Source organism: Dromaius novaehollandiae, chromosome 1, assembly GCF_036370855.1.
Source record: "Dromaius novaehollandiae isolate bDroNov1 chromosome 1, bDroNov1.hap1, whole genome shotgun sequence".
In the NCBI taxonomy this organism is placed as follows: Eukaryota; Metazoa; Chordata; class Aves; order Casuariiformes; family Dromaiidae; genus Dromaius; species Dromaius novaehollandiae.
This window is the reverse complement of record NC_088098.1, coordinates 126,993,214-127,018,237: the sequence shown is the minus strand read 5'-3', so window position 1 is coordinate 127,018,237 and position 25,024 is coordinate 126,993,214. Positions and strand designations below refer to the sequence as shown.

General features: G+C 36.4%; 1 protein-coding gene across 1 annotated transcript in view; it reads right to left on the bottom strand.

The window, feature by feature from the left end:
- Positions 1-25,024, bottom strand: part of CFAP47 (cilia and flagella associated protein 47) — a 386,437-nt gene that overhangs the window by 56,915 nt on the left and 304,498 nt on the right. The gene's annotated exons all lie outside the window — the stretch shown is intronic.

The following is a 25,024-nucleotide window of genomic DNA, read 5'->3' as shown; positions in this document are numbered from 1 at the left end:
TGTTTTTGCTTGCATCTTCTTTTTTTTTTAGTGCTTACAATGAGGTTGCTTCAAGTTTTAATTCCCTCTTCCTCTTTCAGTAAAACATGCTCACAATCCTTTGTTATGGATTCTAGTCAAGAAACCGAGAGAATACAGCAGCATGTCTTAGTTTTCCTACATCGGTATTATAATTTCATCAATCTAAATGGGTAAATAGGAATAAAATTGGCTGGATCATCAGGCAATCTTGACAGATTATTACGATTTGTCCTGTTTCTGCTTTTAAGAATACATTTGAGAACCTCCTTGTTTGCTTAGCAAGATGTAGACAATTATCTCAATATATCACAGGTGATACCTATTTATACAAGAAGTACTCCAAGATAAACAACTTTGGTATCTCAGAAGAAGATATGAAACAAATTTATCATCTCAAGGTAAACATTTGGGGTGGTATATTATTATATCTTGAGCCATAAATCAGTAAAGGTCTGAACAGTTCTTCCTATACGTGAAGTTAACTGGAAAGATAATTGGTCACCCAGTCTGCCATGTCTTCTCGATACATGAAAAGCAAAATCTCTAAAAGAAGTATAACTTGATCTAATTTATGCTCTCCCATGGCACATACATTATGTCAAAACTCCTATTTGGCATCCTGCCTGGGACAAAAAAGTGGAATATAAGGCAATCCTAGTTAGTTTAACTCATATACAATAAAGTAAGTAAAAGAGCTAATACTAGAAGGATGTAAAATGATGAAGATTAAATTTGCCTCATTCTTCTTTTTAATGTGTACATCATCATTTTCTTTCTCTCAGTACAGTGTATTTAGGTAGGTGGGATGCCAGAGAGATTCCTTTCATAGGTAGTCCACAATGACTGTATATCTAGAATGATAGTTCCTTCTACCACAAGTTAGTATTATCTTTTCCCCTGCATCTGAAAGCTTCCTTAGTTGAAAATGCCAGGAATATGCAAATTACATTACAATAAGTAATTTCACAAGTGACTGGTTAAAACTTAAGAAGTTGTTTTAAGAAATGAATGACACAAGAGAAAAACGGATGTTTGAATCTTTAACTGAAAGGCTTCACATCACTATCATAAGCAGACAATAGAATGTATTAGATACAGAGTGTTTACAAGCTTTGTTTGCTATTTTATGAATCTTGCATTTATACAATTTTGTATACTTCTGGCAGACTTTCTGGTTTATTTCATTAATGGATTTAATTTAGAAGGATTTATTTCTGGTACTAAATAATGGATACAAGTTAAACATTTGCTATTTAGATTAAAATAAATGGATTGAGAACAGAGCTCAGTAATTAAATATGTTGTTTTGTTTAATGTAATTTATTTGGTTTTTAAATGAAGCCTGTCTAAAAGGCCAAGCGTAAACTTTCCTTTTCATTTATAAAATTATCCTTCTCTAACTAATAGTCTAGAGAGCAGTTGCTGACAAAATCCAAAACATTATTTTGACAGGAAAATCTAGTACATTTATTTATCACTAGAAGTGCAGTAACAACTAATCTTACAAGGGTTTAAACCACTCTGAAAAAAACTGTTTCTAACTACAGTAATTCATTTCTTTGGTGAGAACCAAAACAAGAAAAAAATGCACTTAAGATCTTTGACTCTGAGAAACCTTTAAAAAAGATGGGTAACAGAGACCATGACGATCTCACTCTCTTATTGAGGATTCATGGACAACAATTTTCAAAATGCCCAGTATAATTAATATATCTCCAAACAGAGTCCCCATCACTGACATATCACATCTGAGTATCTGCTTTGATGTAAGACTGTTTTGCAGTAGTATGTGACTGACCAATAAAGCCCTACAATGGAAAGTGGCTCAGGGGAGATGAGCAAGGCCAATGTGCTCAGGAAGCTCAGGGAACACTGTACAGTGTCACTGACCACAGCTGTTGCAAAGAAAGCTGAAGCAACAGACGAGCTGGTTTCAACCCACGTATTCCTTTCCAGTGACTGGGGATGCCCAGCATGGTGATGGTAAGTGTATTATAGAGACCGGTAAAGGGAATCACATTTGTATTGTGATTCAACTATTGTATATTGCAATTGCTATATTCTGCTAAATGTAACTTACCCTTGTATTGTGATTTCAGTATATAGCTGTATCACTCTGCTAACTCAAAATCCCATGCAACGTCAAGTATCTTCAAATAAGTAAATCTGATATTAAACATTACGTCCTCCATGTGTGGAATATCTAAATGAACCCAGTCAGAGCATATTGGACCCTGACATAGCACAGAAAATATCTGATCTCTTAAACTGTGGTTTACCACAGAACATATCTCTTATCTCCTAAACCATGGTACTGCAACTTTAGGCAGGTGTTACAGAGCTGCCAACTAAAAAAATTGCCTGGCATTCATATATGTGCCAGGTTCGAGGATATTTTCATCTCTGCTGCTATCTTTCGCATCCATCTTGGCAGCAATCCTTTTGATTTCCTTCCACAGGTACTGTGAAGATGGACTTTGGGTTTGCTTTACAGAAATCCAATCAGCAAGCACATTAGGAAAGAGACATCTGAATGGTAAGAGATGAGAAGAGTAAAAAAAAAAAAAATCAAGCAGCAGTACAGAACAATATACAAGACACAGGTCAGAACACGAAGATAGAAGGTAAAAACAGGGCATATCAAGCAGCAGGACTGAAAAAAAATTCCAAAAGCCTGAGGGACCAGACTTTTGATAAATAATCAGGAATAAGTCCAGTAAAGATTTTCCAGTTACACTGTGATCAACAATTTTTCTAAGACTTTATTGCAGACTGGCAGTTTCTCTTGTTTTTTCTTCCAAAATTGCACTTTTTTCTTCAAGAACCTGATAGAGAGTAGATCTATCTCATCTTCCTTTAACCATCCATCTGAAAATTGCTTATCATCCTTATTTCCCTGATGACAACTCTATGTTTATAAAATTTTGTAAGCAGGCATCCAAAATCCAAATGTCTGCAACGTATTAATGCCCTAGATCCAAAATCACAGAGAGCAGGAGGCACATTGCAAAGTCAAAGGAAAAAATACAGAAGCCTTGTACATCACCACTGCAAAAGCTGCATCAATACACCTTCTCTCTGAATGACTCCATTCGTGGAACCTCACAAATAGACAAGTTAAAAAAATCAGTTTTCCTGCATTAACTAATTTTCTATCTTATTTCTGCTCACATTTAAATACGTTTCTCATATTTTCAAAAAGAGAAGTTGATTTACTGGCATACAAGAAAGGCTAGAAACAGAGTGTGGATGGAGAGGGATTGTGGGGGTGAGCGGAGGGATAGATAGTCATATTCTTTAGAAACAGAAGCTTATATGTTCTACTCAATTGTGCTAATAGGAAAAGTACAGCCCATTCAGCCTCTCTCATGCTCCGCTGTAGTGAATTCACTGTATTCTGCATATGACAAAAGCCAGTCTATTAGCACTTAAAATCCTGCCTAAAATCTTAACAAAAACAGAAAATAACCACACAATTATTTTGAAAGTGCAAGACCCATTCAGGAAATGTCACAGTCTTCATAAACAAGTGTAATTTTCTTTTTGGTGCCCAACTACAAAAAACAAACAAACTTTATCCTTTCTCTCTCAGAGAAAGTTCACTTTACCCTTAGATAAAGCACTAGCAAGCAAAATAGACCATGACAGCACCCCCCTCTACTTAAGCTTTTTCTAGATCCAAACACATACCAAAATACCTTGAGTCCATGGTCGAAAGAAAACTGTAATTGCTTCAGTTCAGGCGTAATTGAATTTTTGACATATGTCAAATATCTGGGGTTTTTTGACAGATATATTTTTACTTTCATTTTAAACTTCTCTTGAATATATGTATCTCTTAGTCCAATCTCTGAAAGCTCAGTGAAGTTCTGAAGCCATGGCAGATTTTAATCAGAACTGAAATCTGTAATGACACTAGTGCTGTTACATCCTTCTGCTTCTTACATTCAACCAAAAATTGTACAGTTGTTACAAGCTGTCAGGAGAGATATCACACCTTATATAGCAGACAGTAACTGAAAACAGACATAAGTCTCTGATTTACTCTTGTATGTGAATGAGATACAGTGATTACTCAGCGCTTTTGCCTGTTCCAAAGCTGTTTCCTTGACATAGTTCAGAACCTTTTGAGGCAGCTGGGAGAGGTAGAAGCTTAGCTATTACTCTCCTCTGTGAATCACATACATGTATGTCCTGAGTTACATGCTTTAATAATCTTAATATTTATACTCTTCACCATTCTAGGTTCCCAGGTTTCTCTAGCAAGGCGTAACTGAGCTCTGCATTGCATTTTTGTTTTCTTAGTACTCAAGAAGATAGTCAAAGTTGGTAATATCCCTCTTGAAAAGTAACTTTTGCTCATTAATTTGACTTATCCCATAACACAATAGTTCTGTCAATGACACATTTCTTTTACTAGTAAAAGGTCTTGTAGTGACCTTAACAGGGCATGGTCTCAGGATTTGATTGAGATTTGTCTTGGCGTAAATTGATTTTAGCTTGTTTTAGTTATGAAAGCAATTGCCTAGCAGTAAGGTTTGGTTTAGAGTATCTGAAGCTTATAGAGATAAAAAGTAGACATCTGTGTAGACTGAATTATCTATGATACTAGAATAAAATCCAGTTTGCAAGACTGTAAACACAGGAAGGTGCCAGTGGTCCCAATCTGTAAACACAGATCACAACGGTCACTACAGGAATGAAATTATATTATAAAAAACAAAATCCCGAAATGGAGAGATGGAAGACAACACTAAATAGCGGGAGTTAAGATGTTCTGGATGGGATCAAGGACCCAAATTACTCGACAGCATGCGGATGATTAGGAATGGCACTGACAGAGGAGACAGGCTTTGGATGACAGAACGGAAATGGGAACGGCAGTCTTTTTGAAAAGAGGTAGCTGTTGAAGATCCTGTACATATGTGGGAATCCAGAAATGGGTAGGTAATCCACAACTGAGTTAAGAGAAAAGATGACTATCGACATCAACATTTTCACATGAAATGCAAAACAAATTCTACAATTCAGTTTTTCCTCACTTTCGCACACATTGCTCACTTTCTCTTCTTAACAATAACTAACAAGTTATTTTTCTTTTGATTCAGAAAGGAAGAAAAGAGAGATTGTCATTCCTGATTTCTTTTCAAAGCTTGGATTACAACAATTGTGGATAAAACTACATAACAATATTATTCTGGAATAGAAAGCAGACATTTTAGGTCAGTTATAACTTCCACTGAGGATTGTTTGTGCTGAGCTAACTGGGAATGAAAATTTTCATGAAAGTGACTTCATCAATTAGGATTACCCATTTTAAATCTGTCAAAATGAGAAGCAGCCAGCCTTCAAATCTATGGCATTTCTGTACGGCTGAGGACAGTTTGTGAAGCAGCTCAAGGTCTAAGTGACTCGTAATCAGAAGCTGAATAAATGTAGGGGAAAAGCTTTTCCCAGCAGCTTTGTCATAGGTGTCAACTGAAGAAAAAGTGGAGGAAGAAATCCTTATGTATAAAGATGATAGTGAACAGATCATCACAAACTCTCACTGGTATCAACTTAAAGAGAAAAATAAAAGGTTTATTTTCTGATATATGGCAGCTAGGATTTGGAAAGAAGGTTAGAAAAGGTGATGAAGAAGAGCTTAAAAAAATTAGTAACTCTGTAGCAAATTGTTCTTTTTTTTTGTTTTTTCACTAGGAAACATTACAGTCATTGTGATCATCCAACCTGACTTAAATATACAGGATTTCCTAGAATTCATTCTGAAAAATCAAGGTTCAGTTTCAATAACTGCTCTTGAACAAGAGAATATAATTAGAGAAAAACATGTCCTTATGATTTAGATGTTTCCAATGATGATGAATCCTCCACATTTCTTTGAGGATTGTTCTCAAGGTTGATTAAGCTCATTGTTAAAGATGTACTTTTTTGCATTTGGCTACTGAACAGCATTGATCCAGTTTCAGTCTCTACTTTTTTCTGCTGAAGTGCTCTTCATTATCAATATTTTTGTTTTTAGTGAGATAGAACAAACAAGTCACCACTTAAATTCTCTTTGAACAGTTAAATAATTGGGATCAATGAATCTCTCATACCGCATCTTGGATCCTTTAAAATGTTTATATTCAATCAAAAATGGCAAAACAATACTCTGAAATTTTCACATTAACATTTTCAGAATTTCCATTTTAGTATTTTGTTTATTCTTTTACTACAGGAAGAAAATAAATGCTGAAATTGGATCAAGAATTTGTGTACCCTCAGTAGTATACATATATATGAATTGTTCAAGCTTTGTTTTCTTTACACACACCATTGCAGTCTTCTGCACCTTCTTCGCCTAAAGAATGTACAAAATCACCAAATGAACTTTAGGGGCATAAATCTTTTCATACACCTCACACATGTAATTGAAACATTCAAAAGAATACAGCGTGCATGCATACACACACAGACACACATGGCATATATGTTTTCCTATCATCTGCATGTATACAAAGGCAATCAACAAATGTTTAATCTAGACTTAACCAAATCCTAGCTTCAATGTCTATGCAATTTTCCAAAATCGTAGTCTTCTTACCTTTTGGGTACACTCACTGACAGGGAGCATATGTACCTGAAGCTCTTAGATGTATGTTTTTTTAAAATCTTTTATCCAAAAGTATGTTTTTAGTGGAATATATTAATTCCTAAGTAAATTACCATTCCTCCATCTTAATACAGGAAAAATAATTCACTTGATTTTTTAACATGTCACAGTTTCAAACAGCTGATAGTAATTCTTCAGCTGAATCCCACAATCGAATAGCAAATATAACTTCTTATTTCACAAGAGTGATGGCAGAACAGAGCAGAAGCTGGAAGCTGAACCAGTGAAATGACAAGATCATAATCTGGTAATACCTAAAGGTCCTTCACAAGTTCTCTGAGAGTACGACCACTTTTATTCTAAGATTTGTAAAGTTTCAGGTATCTTATTTTCTAGCAGGAAGTGTATTTTTCTAAAAAAGATAGAAAAAAAATCATACTTGTTAGTGGGAAATGGATTAGCAAGCAGAAGTTGCACAGCATATTCTTGAGAACTCCAGTTATTTAAAAGTAAACTTTAGAGAGTTATGATATAGTTACAACGGAAAAGTGAATTTTTTCAAAAGTGACATCTTTTCTATGGCCAACAATATCATCTTACAGTAGCCGTAAGGATATGCTTTTAGAATTCATAGCTGATAATTAGTTAAAATTAAGTTAAATTATCTGCTTGGTTAAGAATCAGCATGTGGGGTTTACCTTTGAAATGCAGTTTCTTTTTTTGATTGGCAACACTTGTATATTCTGCTTCAATAGTAGGTTAGGAAATCAGAATAATTTTAGATTGCAAATATTCAATATTTTTAAAATTACATAGTTATTTTTTTCTAGATAATATCCTGATTAGAGAGAACAGGGATTTTTTATGGCAAGTCTGACTGCTTACTTCACAAAAAGCTCAGAAAGAGCTAAAGCAATAGAAACACTCTAATTTAAATTACAAACTGCAGCTTGTGAGTGCTGGAAATTGTTCTAGCAAGATGTCGTCTGTCTCAATATTGGTTAATCAAATGATAAAATGATATACAACATTATTTTAGAGAGAGAGAGAGAGAGACAGAGAGAGAGAGAAAGAGTATAATTCATCTAGAAAAGGCTTCCAGGAAAAATCAAACGGCTATTAAAAAAAAAAATCACTATTTGTTTTACATATTCCAGCAAACTCTGCTGCAGCAATTACTTTGTACATGTATAAGTATATAGTCACCATTTTTATCCTTAGGAAATAATACTGCATTAAAGAACTTCAGGTGTTATTTTAGTTTCTTTTGACAAGAGGTTGTACCAGCAAACCAAATTACTGTCCCATTTCTGAGCATCAACACATATTTAAGTAAGGGCAGTCATCTTTTAAACCTTTAAGTGCAGAATATGCACTTAATCAGTGCACACAATTAACTGATTTTGAAATAATTGTTGTGTGTGTGTTAAATTAGGAAATCATTTGCTAAAAGCAGGATTTTTCCCTCAGCCTGACACTTAGGCAACTTCCCATCCCAATGCTCCTTCCTGTTTGGATAGCTGTTTCTTCTACAAAATGACACTCAGTCTCCACCACGATATTTTTGGGTTTTCCAGTTTCCAGACATATCACACAGAGGATTAATTTCACACAGAAGGGTCGAGGTTGAAAGGGACCTCTGGAGATCTTCTAGACCAACCCCCCTGCTCAAGCAGGGTCACCTAGAGCACACTGCCCAGGACTCTCTCCAGACAGCTTTTGAGTATCTCCAAGGAAGGAGACTCCACAGCCTCTCTGGGCAATCTGTTCCAGTGCTGTGTTACCCAGTGTTACTGTGTTACACAGTAAAGAAGTTTTTCCTCATGTTCAGATGGAACTTCCTGTGTTTCAGTTTGTGCCTGTTGCCTCGTGTCCTGTCACTGGGCAGCACTGAAAAGAGTCTGGCCCCATCCTCTCTGCACCCTCCCTTCAGATACTTACACACATTGGTAAGATCCCCCCTCAGTCTTCTCTTCTCCTGACTGAACAGCCCCAGCTCTCTGAGCCTTTCCTCATAAGAGAGAAGCTCCAGTCCCTTCATCATCTTAGTAGCCCTCCACTGGATTCGCTCCAGTAGCTCCATGTCTCTCTTGTACTGGGGAGCCCAGGACACAGTACTCCAGATGTGGCCTCACGAAGGCTGACTAGAGGGGGAGGATCACCTCCCTCAGCCTGCTGGCAGTGCTCTTCCTAATGCAGCCCATGATGCCACTAGCCTTCTTGGCCACAAACGCACATTGCTGGTTCATGGTCAACTTTTTCCTGCCAGGACCCTCAGGTCCTTCTCCACAGAGCTGCTTTCCAGCAGGTCAGCCCCCAGCCTGTACTGGTGCATGGGGTTATTCCTCCCTAGGTGCAGGACCCTGCACTTCCCTTTGTTGAACTTCATGAGGTTCCTCTCTGCCCATCTCTCCAGCCTGTCAAGGTCCCTCTGAATGGCAGCACAGCCCTCTGGTGTATCAGCCACTCCTCCCAGTTTTGTATCACCTGCAAACTTGCTGAGAGTGGACTTTGTCCCTTCCTCCAAGTCATTGATGAAGAAACTGAAGAAGACTGGACCCAGTATTGACCTCTGGGGGTATACCACTAGCTACAGGCTTCCAAATAGACTCTGTGCCACTGATCACAACCCTCTGAGCTCTGCCATTCAGCCACTTGTCAGTCTGCCTCACTGTCCACTCATCTATCTCGCACTTCCTGAGCTTGCCTATGAGGATGTTATGGGAGATAGTGTTGAAAGCCTTACTTATATCACATTATTTTATTAATACATATTATTCCTGGCAAACTTTCCCTAGCACAAGGTGACAGAGGGCCTAATATACCTCAAAGGAAGAACCTTTGTAAAGAAAGTATGAAATCTAAAGGGATGGTCAAGGTTCTTTTAACATGTGTTCAGGTTTTAGATGAGCAAATTCAGATTTAAGTATGGCAAAAATAATTGAATTTAACATGTTGAAACAATACTCTTGCTTTTAACAATGATTAAAGTGAATAAGAATAAACAGAAAAATCTTTCAACTTAGTCTTTCAAATTCTATTGATAGTACGCAGTGAGGCAAAAAATGATTCAGATTCCCAGAATTAGTACAGATAAATCATATAATTGGGGATCTTGCCTGTGTCTCATTTAATCCTTTCCTCTTCTGTGCTCCACTAACTTCACAAAGTCACAAAAACAGGCTAAAAAGAACCTTTTCAAAATGAGATTTTTAATAGGCTTTTCAAAATTCAACAGAATGAAATTGTAGTAAGAAATTCAATATTAAAATAGTACGTACTGAAAACCTGCATCTATTAGTATGATGCCAACTCTGCAAGTAATGAAGAATTCCGTTGTAAAATATTGCAGAGGTAAAATAGTCCCAGACTACTGTGAAGTATTTCTGTTGAGGAAAAAAATGACAAGAAATCTTGTTGCAGAGAAAGTTTAATATGCAACTGCTTATGAAAACACTGAAGAAATATATCAAGGTTATATAAGTAAATTAAGAATGTTCAGTTCAAAATATTACCTTGCATAGTTATGATTTGTTATATTATTTTTGTGTTAAATCTCTTGATTAGCCTACTTAAAGGCCTCTGTAGCAGGCAAATACAAATAAAATATTGCTAATGAGCATTGCAACATTTGAACAAGACAACACAGGCTAACATATCAGAAGGGAATTGATTTATGAGTAAATAGACTCCAAGAAGTTTGAAAGGCCTCTATCTCTCTAATCAACAACAGGCAGAGGTACCAACAGGTATCAAATTACTTAATTCAGAGTTGGGAGAATTAGATAAATCCCTGGATCCAAGAAACAAAATAACGCAAAAATACATTCTTGACTTGGAAAAGGGGCAAATCAATAGGAAGAAAAGACCAACAGGATACAGTGGTCATTTAATAGTTGAAGAGACGTAAAGCAAGCTGGAAAGATAAGGATCAACCAAAATTTCCTCAATAGCTACTGGCATTGCACTATTATATCATATACTATGGTTTTGTGCTATTGTGAGTGAAAAAAATGAACTGCATGTTTGTTCAAGCAGAAAAGTTAATGTGTGCAGAAAAGTTAAAGATCTGAATAACATTTCTCATCAACAATCAACTTCTTATTTTCCTATTTAGTAGAAAAGAGAAAATTTTATACAACAGCTAGAAAAAAAGGATCTATAACAGTCCCTAATAGGACTGCACATGTTTCAGGTGGTGGCTTCTGCTGCTTGCATGTAGCAGAGGTAACACAAATGGTGGCAAAGCTGTGGGATTAGTTTACATCATTGATATTCATTGTGAAAAAGGCAGTGCTACCTGTAATTAACAGAGATCAATTTTTATAGGCTATTACCCTCTGTTTTATCTTAAAATCTATGATGCAGGAGAAGAAGATTTAATATATAAAGAATTTTCAGGGCTTGTAAAGCAATCAGATAAAGGTTAGAGAATTCAACATCAAAAGTTATTGCAGTACTACAATTTTCAGTTCAGTTTACAAAACAAGTATATTTAGCATTAAGATTCTTATAACACAAGCACACAAACAATGCAATCTCAAAACATGATTTGCATTTAATAAGCACAGTTCATCTATTATAAGAAGCCCTCATGTGTTACTGAAACTTTGAATTTGTTAGACCTCTGAACATGAATCTCAATAACACCTTAATGGGGAAGGTAATAGTACCTATTTGCAGATAGAAGAAACTGAGTAACATCAATAAAGTTTCAAGGACTCATTAACAATTGCATGGAACAGTTTGCATTCTGAGCCTCCATTTAGACCCACTGTATGAAAATTGCTTTCTAAATGCTTCATCAATGAATTATGAAAAAAGAGGATTTGCTTACATTTCAAACCTCTACATTTTACTTTGAAAGAGTCACTGTAAAGCTTTAGTACACCTATACACCTTATCAGGACCCTCAACAACACATGAGAGTGGAAACTACTTAAGTTTCAGTTTACTTTCATTAGCTACTTAATTTTTTAAAGGTTATAATTCTTTTTAAAACACAGGTTTTACCTAAAATAGCACATTAACAGTAATATTAGAAGCATTAGATACTTGGACATAGACCATTGCAGACTAAATTTAATCTTTTAAAAAGAAACTAGTCTTTGAGAAGGTCCCAGGAAGTCAAACATACTTCCAGCTTTGCTGCCATGAGGCCTTAAATGTGTTGTCGTCTCCATAGATATTACTACTGTGCAAAGAAATACAATTTCTCCTTGCTCAGCAGAAGACGATACTATATAAAGTGACTATGAATGTAGTAAAGTATCTCACATATGTTGTTAGCAAACTCTGATGTCCAATGAACAATTTTCTGTTGCATGATTCAATGGTTGTGAGATACAACTGTTTTATTACCAAAGATCATGATTCAAATGCTTCTCATCTAATTGTAACATAAATCTGTGTTCCATATTTCCTGAAGAACATCCAAACGATATCCTATACTTACTGTCAAAATCTTCTCTGCTGGCTTATGTACTATGATTTAGAAGCAGGATAAACATTACAGTAGTATAGAGGCAAAGATTTAGTTACACCTAAAGCATGTCTTCCTATCTGAAGCACTGCAAATGTGGCAGTAGCGCCCTCATTCTTTTTTTTTTCCCCCCATTTTTTCTCAGACTGGTAGCAATGTTGCAAATCTTCAAAGAAATAAATATTGCTAAAACTTAAATATTCTTGTAAGATTCAATATAATCATTACTGATGTTAGTGAATGAAGGTATCATACTGATCTTCATGTAAAAATTAAAGATTTCATCATAAATATCGTGAAAGATGCAAATATGATCATGTACGCATCATAAAAGGTAGAAGAGAAAGAGAAAAGAAATTTTACTGAGACTTACATGGAGAAGAGAGAGGTACCAGTGACAAGCAGTCTTTTTGCAAATACCCTGGCAGGTACAATCCCGGTGGCTTTATCAAATCAAAATAGTGCTTGCCTAATCATCCAAGCTTTGTGACAGAAAAGTAAATTGGGGAATCTAATTCCCTCTTGTAAAAGAAAGATATCAAATTTTAATGAGAATGCAAATAATTTATTACCTCCCCCATAAAAAATATATTTTGAATACTTTGTTAATCTTAGTAATAGTATGACAAAATATCAACGGAAGAGAATTAAAGCAGCAGAGTACTAAGAATATGATGTTCATTTTAATTAAATTATTCCTCTCCTACAGTGAACAATTTAAATGACTCCATTCACCAAAAACTGAAGCTATAGATTTATTGATCAGGTTAGTTTTAATACTATCATCTTGTAAGTAAGGAGAAATACATAACTTTGAGGTAAACATAGAGACACTGGCACACTAAAGTATTATTAAACACGCAAATAGTCCCACCTCAATTCACACCACAGCAGTTAGAATACATGCCTAACATATACATTTCCTGCAATTTCACTGCAATTGAAACCCATGCTTAAATTAAAGCTCTTTGCTACTTAGGCATTGTCTTACATGCTTGAAATTAAATATACTCAAAAATTTTACTGAATCAAGAATTTCATCCACCAATCAGAACTGAACAAACCAAACACACTGTTCCCTATCATGAATCAGGAATCATGCCTGCCTCCTGAATGTGACTGCCAGCAGCTGTTTTTTCAATTAATCACATACCCTACTACAGAACTAAACATATTATTTAAGTGTGGCTGAAATAAAACTGATATCTTTCATATTTACAAATATATCTTTCCCACTGTAAAAATCTGCCTCCAACAAATTCCAATTTTGCCAAGCTACACACTTAAGCTAACATTATCATGCTGATGTCAGTCTCAAACTGTGTTTCTTGAACTGCAGCAAAAATTTGTAAACTGTTTCTGTGAATGAGGCTAATGCATTTGCCCACATTAAGACATTAAGACTTCTCATTTGAAAAGCTATGGTACATACACACAATTTAGCAAACATCTCTTTGTCAGCAATGTCCATCTGGCCAAAGGCAGAAAGAGAATTTTGGGATGGAGCAGAGATACTTTTGGGGTTGTATGAAACTTATTATGGGATGTTTAGGGGAGGGAACAGAGGAGGGAAAAGAGGGGGATCACACTGGATCAGAGTGGAACAAGCATGGGAAAACAGAGGTAAATGATGAGCAAAGATGCCAGTCATGTGTAAGCAGGTGCTAGTCAGTAAACTTGTCTGACTGAGCCTCATGCTTGATTATTAAATCCTATTTATAACTATCTTCAGTGTAAGTGCGCTCCTATTCTGAGCCTCTGTATGTGTGAACCACTAGCGAAGATCAAATCAGAATAGCCAGCAAGTAGGGTAAGGTCTGGGTGCCAGCTACGAAAGAGAATGAGTCTAAGAAAAGTTACTGGAGAAATCAGTGTTTTGTGTGGGTGGGTGGGTGTCAACTGCTAGTTAATATCAAGTCAGACTGTATGGCTCATAGGAGGAGACCAGCATCTGGAAAGACTGAAGATCAGGGCCAGTACCTGAGTAGAGAGACTACAGTCTGAGCATGGATACAGGACAGACTTAAATCTGTGTTGGTATTCAAGAGACCAGTGAACATGTGTGTGCTTATGAAGCGAGTGAATGAAGGTGTATGCACGTTCTGCTAGTGAACTTCCAGCTGCCTTAGCCAGAGAGTAGGAGCAGACCAGCACCCAGAAGACCCACGGTCTGAGCCAGTAACTGGATGAAGTGTCTAGGATCTGGGCATGAATATCAGATGTACTTAAAAGTCCATGCTAATATTCAAAGAATCAGTGAGTGTGTTTGTGCATCAAGAGTGAAAGTATGTGTAGATACCTCCAGCACATTTTAATCTTGATCAGCCAAACAGGAGGAACAGCATCAAGCTGTCCATGCTGTTCATGTTTACATGACTGCTGCTTGTTTTTTCAGTGGTGCTGGTAAGGGCACTGCTCTCTGTGTTGATCTTGTGGTTGGCTCTGTGTGTGTGTGTGTGTGTGTGTGTGCATATGCACGCCTGCCAGTTTGCGTGTCTGTGCACCTAATGGAAGTAAGCGCTCGGCCTGGCTGCTGGATGGATGGAGAAGCCCCTGGGACAAATTCAGCTCCAGCAGAAGCGGAAAGAGAACTCCCTATGGTGACAAAATCCATTGGATTTGGGTATTTCTAATAGTCTGATGATCACATTGTGTTTTAGCATAATAAATCTTTCATTATATCATGGACCCTCTCAGATAACAATTTTGGATCTACCCAATATATATAATGCTAAACTAAAGACCGGTCAACTGACTCCACCAAGAAGCAGAAAATAGATGTCTCCATGGCCATCACACTCCAACTGCTTTCCTAATCAATTCATACAACTAGTCCTGAGGACTTACTAAATTTAAAAAAAGCCCCTTTCTTTTCTATTCTTTGCTGAGTGCAATTCAGGTGGAGATGGCATGGAATTGCAACTGAGACTGCAATATAAAAGCACTCTCAGAAAGCAACAGAGATATATATTTATTGAAGGGTTGTCAAATAGAATTAAGGATGGAGCAGGTAGACAAAAGAATCCATAGAGCTCTGGAAAAGATGTAAAAGCAAAGTTAAGAGTTTGGCAAGATAGTCACAGAATGATTTGTTTATATTAGTTTGACTTCTGTTACTGGTTTTCACACAAACACAAGATTAAAAAAAAGATACACCTGTTTAACTTTAACTATCTCTGCTACATTACACTGCAGTCCAAAAGAGACTCCAGGCCCACCCCTGCCATACACTCCTTGAATATATCAGTCACACATAGTACCTGGGATTCACAGAAAAGTCTTATTGCTGCCTGCTAGGTACCGGTGCCTAGTGATCCCCCACACTGACACCGGAGCCTGGACTTCTAAGAACATTTGGTAACAGTCAGGAGAAGAGAGAAGCAGGAGCAGGGATCAGAATCTCGTAGTGAAACAGATAAATTAAAAGCTTAATACTTGGAAAATGAAATTTTAAAAATGAAGCCAAGGTACACAATGCTCCAGCAAGGCAGTTAAATCAAATGTTGATTAAGAGAAATCTTAAGGCTTAAGGTTTCACTGACTTTAAAACTTGTCAGTAAAAATTGTTATTTAGTTACCATATGCATACTATATATGGAATTTGACCTTCACTCAGCTTTTGTCCTGTATTTGAGACCCCATTTTTCATCTCAGTGTAAAAGGCTCTATTTTCTTTGACAAAAATAAAAAATAAAAACATTTAACAAAAAAGGTCTGGAAAAACTCAGTGTGGAAAAAAATAACTGTAGTTATTGAGGACATTTTAAAAAAAAGCATTAAACTTCAAGGTTGAAAGCTCAGTTTCAATAAGACCTTCTAGCATTTATGCCTTAAAATAAAATCTGTCCCCTGATAATTACTTAATAAAATATACATTTAAATTCTCTCTTCTCTCTGGGGCAGAATATAGGGGTTCTTTTTAAGACATTAAAGTTCAAACCGACCAGCTCTTTTTCCCTTCAACCCCTCAAATCAAAACTGTTTTCAGCCTCTTCCTAAGGAAAAAAGATCTATGTAATTGTTCCATCTTTACACCCATTCCTCTATCAATATGAGTACCAGTGGGGGGGGGGGGGGGGGGGGGGTCCGTCTACTTTCAGCAAAGTTAGACATAGGTCTCTAAACTCCCTCAGTCCTTAGCAAAACTCAGTGGCTGCATAGACAAGAAAATTTAACTTCCAAACACCAGTGAAGCAAAAGCTATGCCACAGACTCTGCAGTTGTAGCTCTCAAGCAGGAAATCAATGGTTTGGTTAGAGATGGGTGGAAACTACAGTGTATGTTTGGGGTGGAGCAGGGATGTGTTGTCTTGCACAGACAAACTCATAGGAAACAGAGATGTGCCATGGTTATTCCAAGAGCGGAGGATGGGTGAAATGGGTATAAGACAGAAGTGTGTAGAAAAATCAAGCTTTTTTAGTTCAGCTGCTCAAGGAACAACTTGTTTGATATTGCTGGTAATTTTCATACTGTGCATGTGCAGCTGCAAACACAAGTGCAGATAAATTTTTATAGCTAATCTAGCGGTAGTTAGATGATTTACTGATTAATTTACAGGATGAAACAAACCTGTGTCTGTGGAGTTTTCATTGGGTTTAGTATATAAACAGGTCAAGTCTAGAAGCAAAATCTGGGAGAAGGGGAGAAGAGAGCAATTCTTTCTTATTCAAGGACACACTCTAAGACAATCTTGTCCATCCATAGCTGTTATCAAATAGATTAGCAGCAATATGCTATTCTAAGAAGGAATTAATCGTCTTTTCAGTTTCTAGTTCTATTGAAATTGAGGGAGATAATTTCTTATCGAGTTCTAAAACATAGCAGTTTTTTTAAAAAGAGAAGTAGGCTCAGATAATGTGAAATAACAGCCTCCCTTGAGGCTTATTTGCATAGTTTAAATGCTCTGAAGTGCTATACTCTGGATGTTCAGTAACAAATCATGAGATTCTGATGAAACCTACTGCATGGCCTAGCTTAAATTTGTGAGGCAATTATATCTTGAAAATCTGTTTTCCATGATAAATCCACATGGGAAGTCTGATGTGGATTTGCATGACACTAGGCAAAAGATGGCTTTCTGATGTCTTCCTGTCTTTTATTTGTAACCTGAATATCCTTTTTCTTCTCTCTCCTTTTCCAATATCAGGAGAACGTGCTGAAGTAGATAAATCATTTCCTAATATAGTCAAGAGAATGTACTGTTCTACTTTTTGAATTAAAGCATTCTTTTTAAAAGAACACTAACCACTATTTTCTGTTTATTTTTACAACATCGCATTTCACTTTATTCACTTCAAATTATTTCAGTCAGTCGCCTGATTTCCAAAAACAAATATAGGTATGTCTATATCATATAATTTGTACATAAAGTAAAACTCAAAGGTAGAAAGAGTTCATAAAATAGGCCCTATAAATATTGATAAAATGTATAAAATACGCCTACTTTTCCAGGAAAGTACTAAGAAAAATGTTTCAGTTTTATGGTTCCTTATATTAGAAAGATTTCACATTTTTTGTACTAAATATACCAAGCATACCTGTTTCATGGCTGAAAAATGTGTAAATCTAAATTCCACTGCCTGTATCCACACTTTCCTGTAAGAATATTTCTGAGCACAGATTCCCCAACTATTCATCCATACAGTCAATTTGCAGCAGTGCCTTAAAGCATGACACAGAAACAGCCCTGGTGTTGATTACCAATTTTCTCAGGTGAGGAAAGCCTTGAATGTGTGGTGGCTTTAGATAGCTCTCCAAGGTTTCCATGTCGGCAGTAGAGACAAGCTGCACTCAAGAGTACCATCACCTACAATGCATTGATTTTGTTAGCATATCTCTCAGGACATAAGTGTAGTTTAGGCTGCATCACGCATGTTGTCATGTCATGTCTCCACACTGACACCCTCTTTTCAATAAAACATGTCCCAGTCTTGAGACTGTCCTTGAAACTTGCTTCTCGGTCAGCAGTAACATGAGAACACCACGCTTTTATAATGTTTTCATCTGTCTGAGAAAGGTAGGCCAGGGTGATTCAGCAACCAGACAACTGCGACATACATGGAGCAGAATGGAGGCACATGTCTTCCTCTTCTGTTGGGAATTTCATAAAGTAAATATGCTTCTATACAAGCTTGTGAGTGCCACGATGGACCTTCAGAGATGTCAGAACCAGGAAAAATGCTAGCTGAAGGTTCAAACAAGGCAACAGTCATACACAAGATAAGAAAAATAAAAACACACACAGAAATGCTGAGATGGTAGTAATAGGTCAAGAATTCAATAAGACAGTACTGAAATGAAAACATACAAATTCAAAGAAAAGAAAGCAAAGAAACAAAAGGTGGCAACTCAGCAACATCATGGATCAGCCCATTCCAAGAAGCAGCAGAGGCTGACCCATCCCTAAATGACTGATAACAACCAAGACATCAAAGATACATCATGCATCTCACTGGGATGGTAAGCATATTGATGCCTAGTTTAGCAACATGTTAGTCCTAGTTATCTGCTACATGTATTAGCCAATAATTAGCCAATAAACCATAGCTGTTTACTCTTAAATTGTATACATCCTGCTTGCAGAATATCTTTGTGCGGAGTGAAAGAGGCCCTTCTCCACATCAAAAAAAGTGATCCATCAAGGAAGGAATCTTATAACCCACAGGTTGGAGGACAGCTAGCTCCCTCATCCACAGGACATTTCCAGTGAAGACAGTACCACAATATTCTCATGAAGCTCCTGGGTTTCTCTTGCCTTGGGCAGACCAACCACTCTATGGGACCTCCCTCAACCACAGACAATCCACCAATTTATGGAGAGATATAAGCTGACAGCAAACCTTCCTCTCACAGATGGGTGCTGAGGGCATGTGGCCCACAAATTTTTCTACTAGGTATCTTAAACCAGTTACTCTCCATCAAGATGTGGTCTGCAAGCAGTCAGCCAATGTCCTAATTTCATAGCAACATCGCAGAACTGGACTTTGCCCAGTGAACTGAGTCAGGGGTTAATCCTGGACCTCTGCCAACAGCATCTCAGGAGAAGGTACAGAGTTTCCTAATTATCAGAAGAGAGAAGATTCCTAAAAGAATTACAGGGTCAGCTTTGTCTTATGAATACATAAGACAAAGCTGGATAAAAACTGGGCACACCCCAAGCATGGCCTGATCTATCAAACTGTGACCCTTTCCCAAAAGAAAGGTTACATCTCATTACCAAGGCCCCTAAGGAACTCAGCAGGTTCAGTCAATTTGGTTACTGCTTCTGTGCTTGCAAACCAAGATTAAGGTGGATACACAAACTGCAGACACCCAGGTGTTCTCAGGATAGTAATGTTATCAGAGGATGCTATTGAGAGCATGAAGAAATGACAGGTTCATCATTTTTTCTCCTACACTAATCGACAGGACCAGTGGGATGCTCTAGCTCTCATTGTCCCTCCAGGACAAAAACAAACAGCAGAGATAGCATTGCCTGTGCAATGTGCACAGATTCCAAGTCAGCCTGCAACAACTTTCACTGTGAGACAGGAAATGCTACCTACAGGGAGGATGTCTAAATGCAGCTCTGTCTCAGGCAGTTGCAGCTCAAGTACAAAAAACAAGACAAGTTGCAGTCCCATGAGTTAAATGCATTCACAGCTTGAGGAACAGTACCAGTGGGAGCAACTGATGGTTGACTTCAGGAGACTGTCTCCCCCATTCAATCATCCCTTTCTGACCTTATTCTTTCTCCACTTATTAAGAAACCACCCAACTGGCCTTATAGTCCTAGATCTTAAGTGTCAGACAGAGGTCTAACACCCAACTGCAAAGCCTTTTGCATATATGGTGCTCAATGCTGAAACAGTTAACCTAGTTGTGACACAGCATGCTGTAGAGGTACTCGATCAGCAAAGGGGCTAGCAGGGGAAGAGAAAATTCAAACCAGCAACCTCATCCCCATGTTCCAGAGCAGCCTGGATTCAAACTGCAATTCCAAGCGCTCTACTAAGGCATGAAAAGAGTTTAAATAATTTGCAAACTGTTTGTCTAAATTAGGCATTTAAATTCAGTATTATTCACTATTGCCACTCCACTACAAAAAGGTCTGTTCCATTAGTTCTAGGTCAAAAACCTTTCTTTCAAATAACTCCAGACTAAAAGTTATTTATGCTAACTAGAAGGTGATCGGGATAATCAATAAAATCTACATCAAGAATCATGAATTTCATTTTTCCAGATGCTAGCACCTGCTCTACAGGCATTAGAGACCGCTGTCACTGATAGTGGCAACTTTTGGCTTGATACTAGGCTGTATAATTCCTGAATTAATCTTGCATAGCACAAATAATTCATGTACCACATTTTATCAACTACATGTACTACAGTACACCTGTTCAACACTTACTGAGGAAAGTAAAACTTGATCATTTTCAAAAGGTGAAATATTAGGGAGAGAAATAACATTAAAGAAAGAAAATGAAGACTAAAGAAAAGTAGTAAAAGTCCATTAAAAAGAAGACAAAAATAGATTAAAAAAGGAGAAGAGCTAGACAGAAGAAGTCAGAGGAAATCTGGTACCCAAATCCTCCAACACTTCAATGGAATTTTAATTCCCTCAGATTCCCTGAGAAAGTGTGTGCCAAACAGAAGGAATGTTGAATCTAAAACCCCCAAAAGGAGAATGAAAAGATGCAGTCCAAAATCCAAAACAGGGCTTCTGTGAAAATAACTCTGGATCGGAACGTGTTTTCTGAAGTGAATCTCCCAATTATCCTCACTTCTTGCACTTTGGTTGGCAACACAATGAGGTCTCAGCATGTGCAAACTGGATTCTTTTTGGATGAAAGTAGACCAAAATATGTGTTTCATCCACTCAGAATCATGCAGTCCATGAGATCAGACTGGAGAATGGCCTAGAGAAAACCTCTGTAACATACATAGTAGGATATTAGGCCCTAAGCATCAGTTTTAGTTAACACATCCACTCTTACTGGGTCACGCTACTGGGTAATGTAAACATTGTCTAACTGAGCCTCTGATCACTGAGTAGCCTCAACAATTCAGGTGTGTTTTCCTTGCTCTCCACTTAAATTCACTATTTGTAACAGCTTCTGAAAATAAAAACAGGATATTACGATGTTAGGCATGTGTGTGGTTGCTAAGTCTTTTAAATGCTTGAATGCCCCTTTCCAACAGGATTTGTTATAAGAATATTGACTGCTAAATGATAGAATCTCTGATGTAAGTTATAAAACATAAAATTTGTTCTAGTCATTGCAGGTGACCAAACCCTGGTTACAGGATGAAATTAAAACATGGAAGAGAAAAGAAAGCTCAGCATTTTCCAACATCATTCCAAAACAGTCTGTGAGAATGAAGAATTATTTCTCACAACTCTTTCTTCTAGCTCTTCTAGTTATTTTGTGATAATGAAAGCATCATAAATAAGAAAGAGAGGGGGTCTTCCAAGGAACTAAGAAAACCAGAAAAACGAAGTATGTTAGTTTTGTTGTCTTTCAGTCTTTGAAAGCAATCACAAGAAATAAACAAACTGTGCATGTAGAATTACTTTAAGAACAAAATAGATGCAAACAAATAAGGAATTAAAGGATTAAGTCTCAAAATATCTGACATTTTAGCAAAAATGATCTGAGGATCAGAACAAAATTTATGCCATTTCTTAAGTGAAAATAGTCTAAAAGCTGAATTATTGATAATCATAGTGGACATACATAGCACAAAAGTACACTAAAATGCTTTCTCAAATACTGTCTAATAAAACATGAAGCTGTAACAGTAGCAAGCTTTCTAAGTCCATACACAGAATTTTAGTATCTCAAATCTGATTGCCATTAAAGTGGTTTATCACTGCAGGCAGTTTTTAGAATGTATTGCCTTCATAATATATACATTTATCAAATATATTTCATCTCACCTTCTTATGTATTTATTAATTCTTCCAAGCACTTATGCTATACATTAATACAAAGTTTGGAGGGAAAATTAAATAGAAAATCACAGAGACCTCAGTAAAAAGGGAAGAGAGATGTATAAGGAACAGGTTAAATGACGGCTCTAAAATAAAGACATTTCTAAATATATCCTTTAAAATTTCTGCTGAAATGTGGAGAGAGATATCTAAGGAAACTACGTTCTGCCAACTGCCCCCTTTACTCTTCCTGATTGATGCTATGCCAAAACATTCATAGCAGACAAGCTTATAGAGCTCCCGTAACATCAACTAAATATGCTAAGTCATAAAGTGCTAAGACTGCAGGTTGGATATAAAATGGGATCACAGCTTCAGTATTAGGAGCAGGTGTAGTAAAAGAGCATGGGTTGCTGAGAAACAGCAACAAGCAGTCCAGAAGACTTACGTTGCCACTGGCTGTGAAGCTCAGGCAGGAAGAAAAAAGGCAGCCTAGCAAAAGTAACAATTTCACAGCATGCCTAGTATTTTTGTGTTCTTTGTAAAAGTGTGATAAAAAATGATTCCAAGATTCTTAGCCTCCCTCCTATTTTCTCACAATATCTCTCCCTTCAATTTTTGCATTGGCCACAAGAGAGTCAGTGAGGAAAAAATGAGTAATTAATAAGCAGCAAGCACATTTTTTATCCAGGAATGTAAATGTTGCTCATAAAATGCTCATATAAAATCATATTTCAGCAAGTGTGGTAAGAGGAAAATTTCATTCTGGCATGCTTTCAGAGTATCCTTTCTTCATGTGTATCCACACCTCATACACTGTTCAGTGTGGCGAGAAAGAATTATGGAATCTTTCCATGAAAATGATTCTTAACGTGATTTCATTGCCCCTGAATTGTGAAGAGAACAGGTGCAAAACACGCATGCATTCACCAGTATTATTACCTCCCAAGAAAAGAGATCAGGCTGCAGAATTCTCAGACCAGAAGATTTACATCAGGAAAATATTTAAGATATAAAAGAGTAAGTAGTGGAAAGCACAATTTATAAAGATTGCTTTGCTGCTCTAATATTTCTGCCGAGCAATTGCTCTGTCAGTTTTACTATGTACTTTATGGATTAGATTGCTTTGGGCAGTTCCTCACAGCCTCTGTGAAAAAATTCAAATAACCTTGTAACAACAGTTGCAGCTTCTGTATGTATACCTGTATAAAATACACATATAAAAAATGATATCATGTCCAGATGAATTGTTACAATTCCTTTTTGTTCTAAACACTTCTTGCTATATCACCCAGAAATATTGTTGAGCCATAGTAACCCCCAAGCAGAGAAAAGGAAATCTAGGAACAGCAAGTTCTGCAAAACAGTCTTTACAGCAGAAGGGGGTAGCTGAGTGTATCTCCAGGAAAACTCCAATATGGCACATTTTTGAATTAAATTTAAAACAAGTATCCCCCTATTTCATTTTTTCAGCCAAGATCTTTAATTTGAGTTAGATATTATTTCTTCACAGGAAATGGTATGACTTTATATGATATCTATATTAATGGATAGCACTATAATGGATAGAAACAGACTCTCACACATACAATTGCATGAGATATTAGAAAAGCACAATTATTTTATTCAGTATATACTTTAGGATTTGAATAATTTATCTGTATGCTTTGAAATTAGAAAATGTAACTGATAAGTCGTCTACTGAAACAACTTAAGAAAAAAATTATTGTGTAAATACAGAAATTTATCCATCTTCTACACTTCTGCAGAAGATGAAAATCTCACTATCAATAGTTTGTAATGATTAAAATCCTCTAAACTTTCAGTAAATTCTTTATTAATCCAAGCTTCTACTATAATAGTAGATAAATTGAATAGATTGCTATTATATGCAGGTCATAAGTAAATTTTGGTAAAATTACAACAGTAAATTCAATTAATTACTTTCCTATCCTACATCAAATCAGCTGTAACCAACAGTATTATTTAAAATTTAATCCTACAATTAAAACTGAATGATTTAATTCTTTTTGAGAGGTTCAGTTTTATAGTTTCTAAACTTTATTGTCACATTTGAAACTATCAGGAACAATATAGGAAAATGCAGAAAATAATAATTTGCAATAGAACAATTATCTTACAAAAAACAGTTGAGAGTACTGTCAAGTCTGAAGAAAGAGATAAGCTTATCTAGAGCTGAAAAACTGTGAAGTCTATTTCCTACTTTGTTTTCTGTGAATTCAGTAAAAATAACAGTAGTTATCCATTGCTTAACTCATTTATTCTTGGAAATTCTTATCCCTTCCTTTTCTCCTTCACTGATCCTTCAAACTAGCAAACATTTGATTTTACTAAGGAATTTCTTAGCAATTCCATGCTTTTCCTTTCTAGTACTTCAAGGCTTTAGGAAACTATACTAGTTGCAGGGTTAATTAATAAAATAAGTAAACTGATAACAGTTTAAATAAATTACAAAGGCTGCTTTTCAAGTGTATAAATTTGCACTTGTTAAAAAAACACACTTCCATTAAAAAAAAACTTTTAAGAAACTCTTCAGTTTAAATTTAATTAAGAATTTTAAAAATTGATGCTTTTCTACCAAGCAGTTCACGAACTCTCTTATAATGTTGTTGCTCATCTTGACAATCCCAATATATAACTATTTATTTGAACTTAATATCTTGCTTCAAAGCATTTCCTTAGAATAGATTAAGACTGCATCACTGCATGGGCTCATTCACCCTTTGTATATTACATTTGTAGCATCTCACCTGAGGTCAGTTTCCCATGCTCTAATTTCCTTTACACAACATCATCGCAACTAACATTTGTGCTTTAGTGCTAAGACGCTATTTATAAATGAAAACATATTTCAAAGTCCAAGCAAATTAATGCAAAGGTGAGGAAAAAATAACTCTTTGCCTAAAATCAGCATTACACAACTGAGAAGAACCATTACTGAAGACGTATGCAATTATTATTTTTTTTTTAAGTAACATGTATAAACTTCATT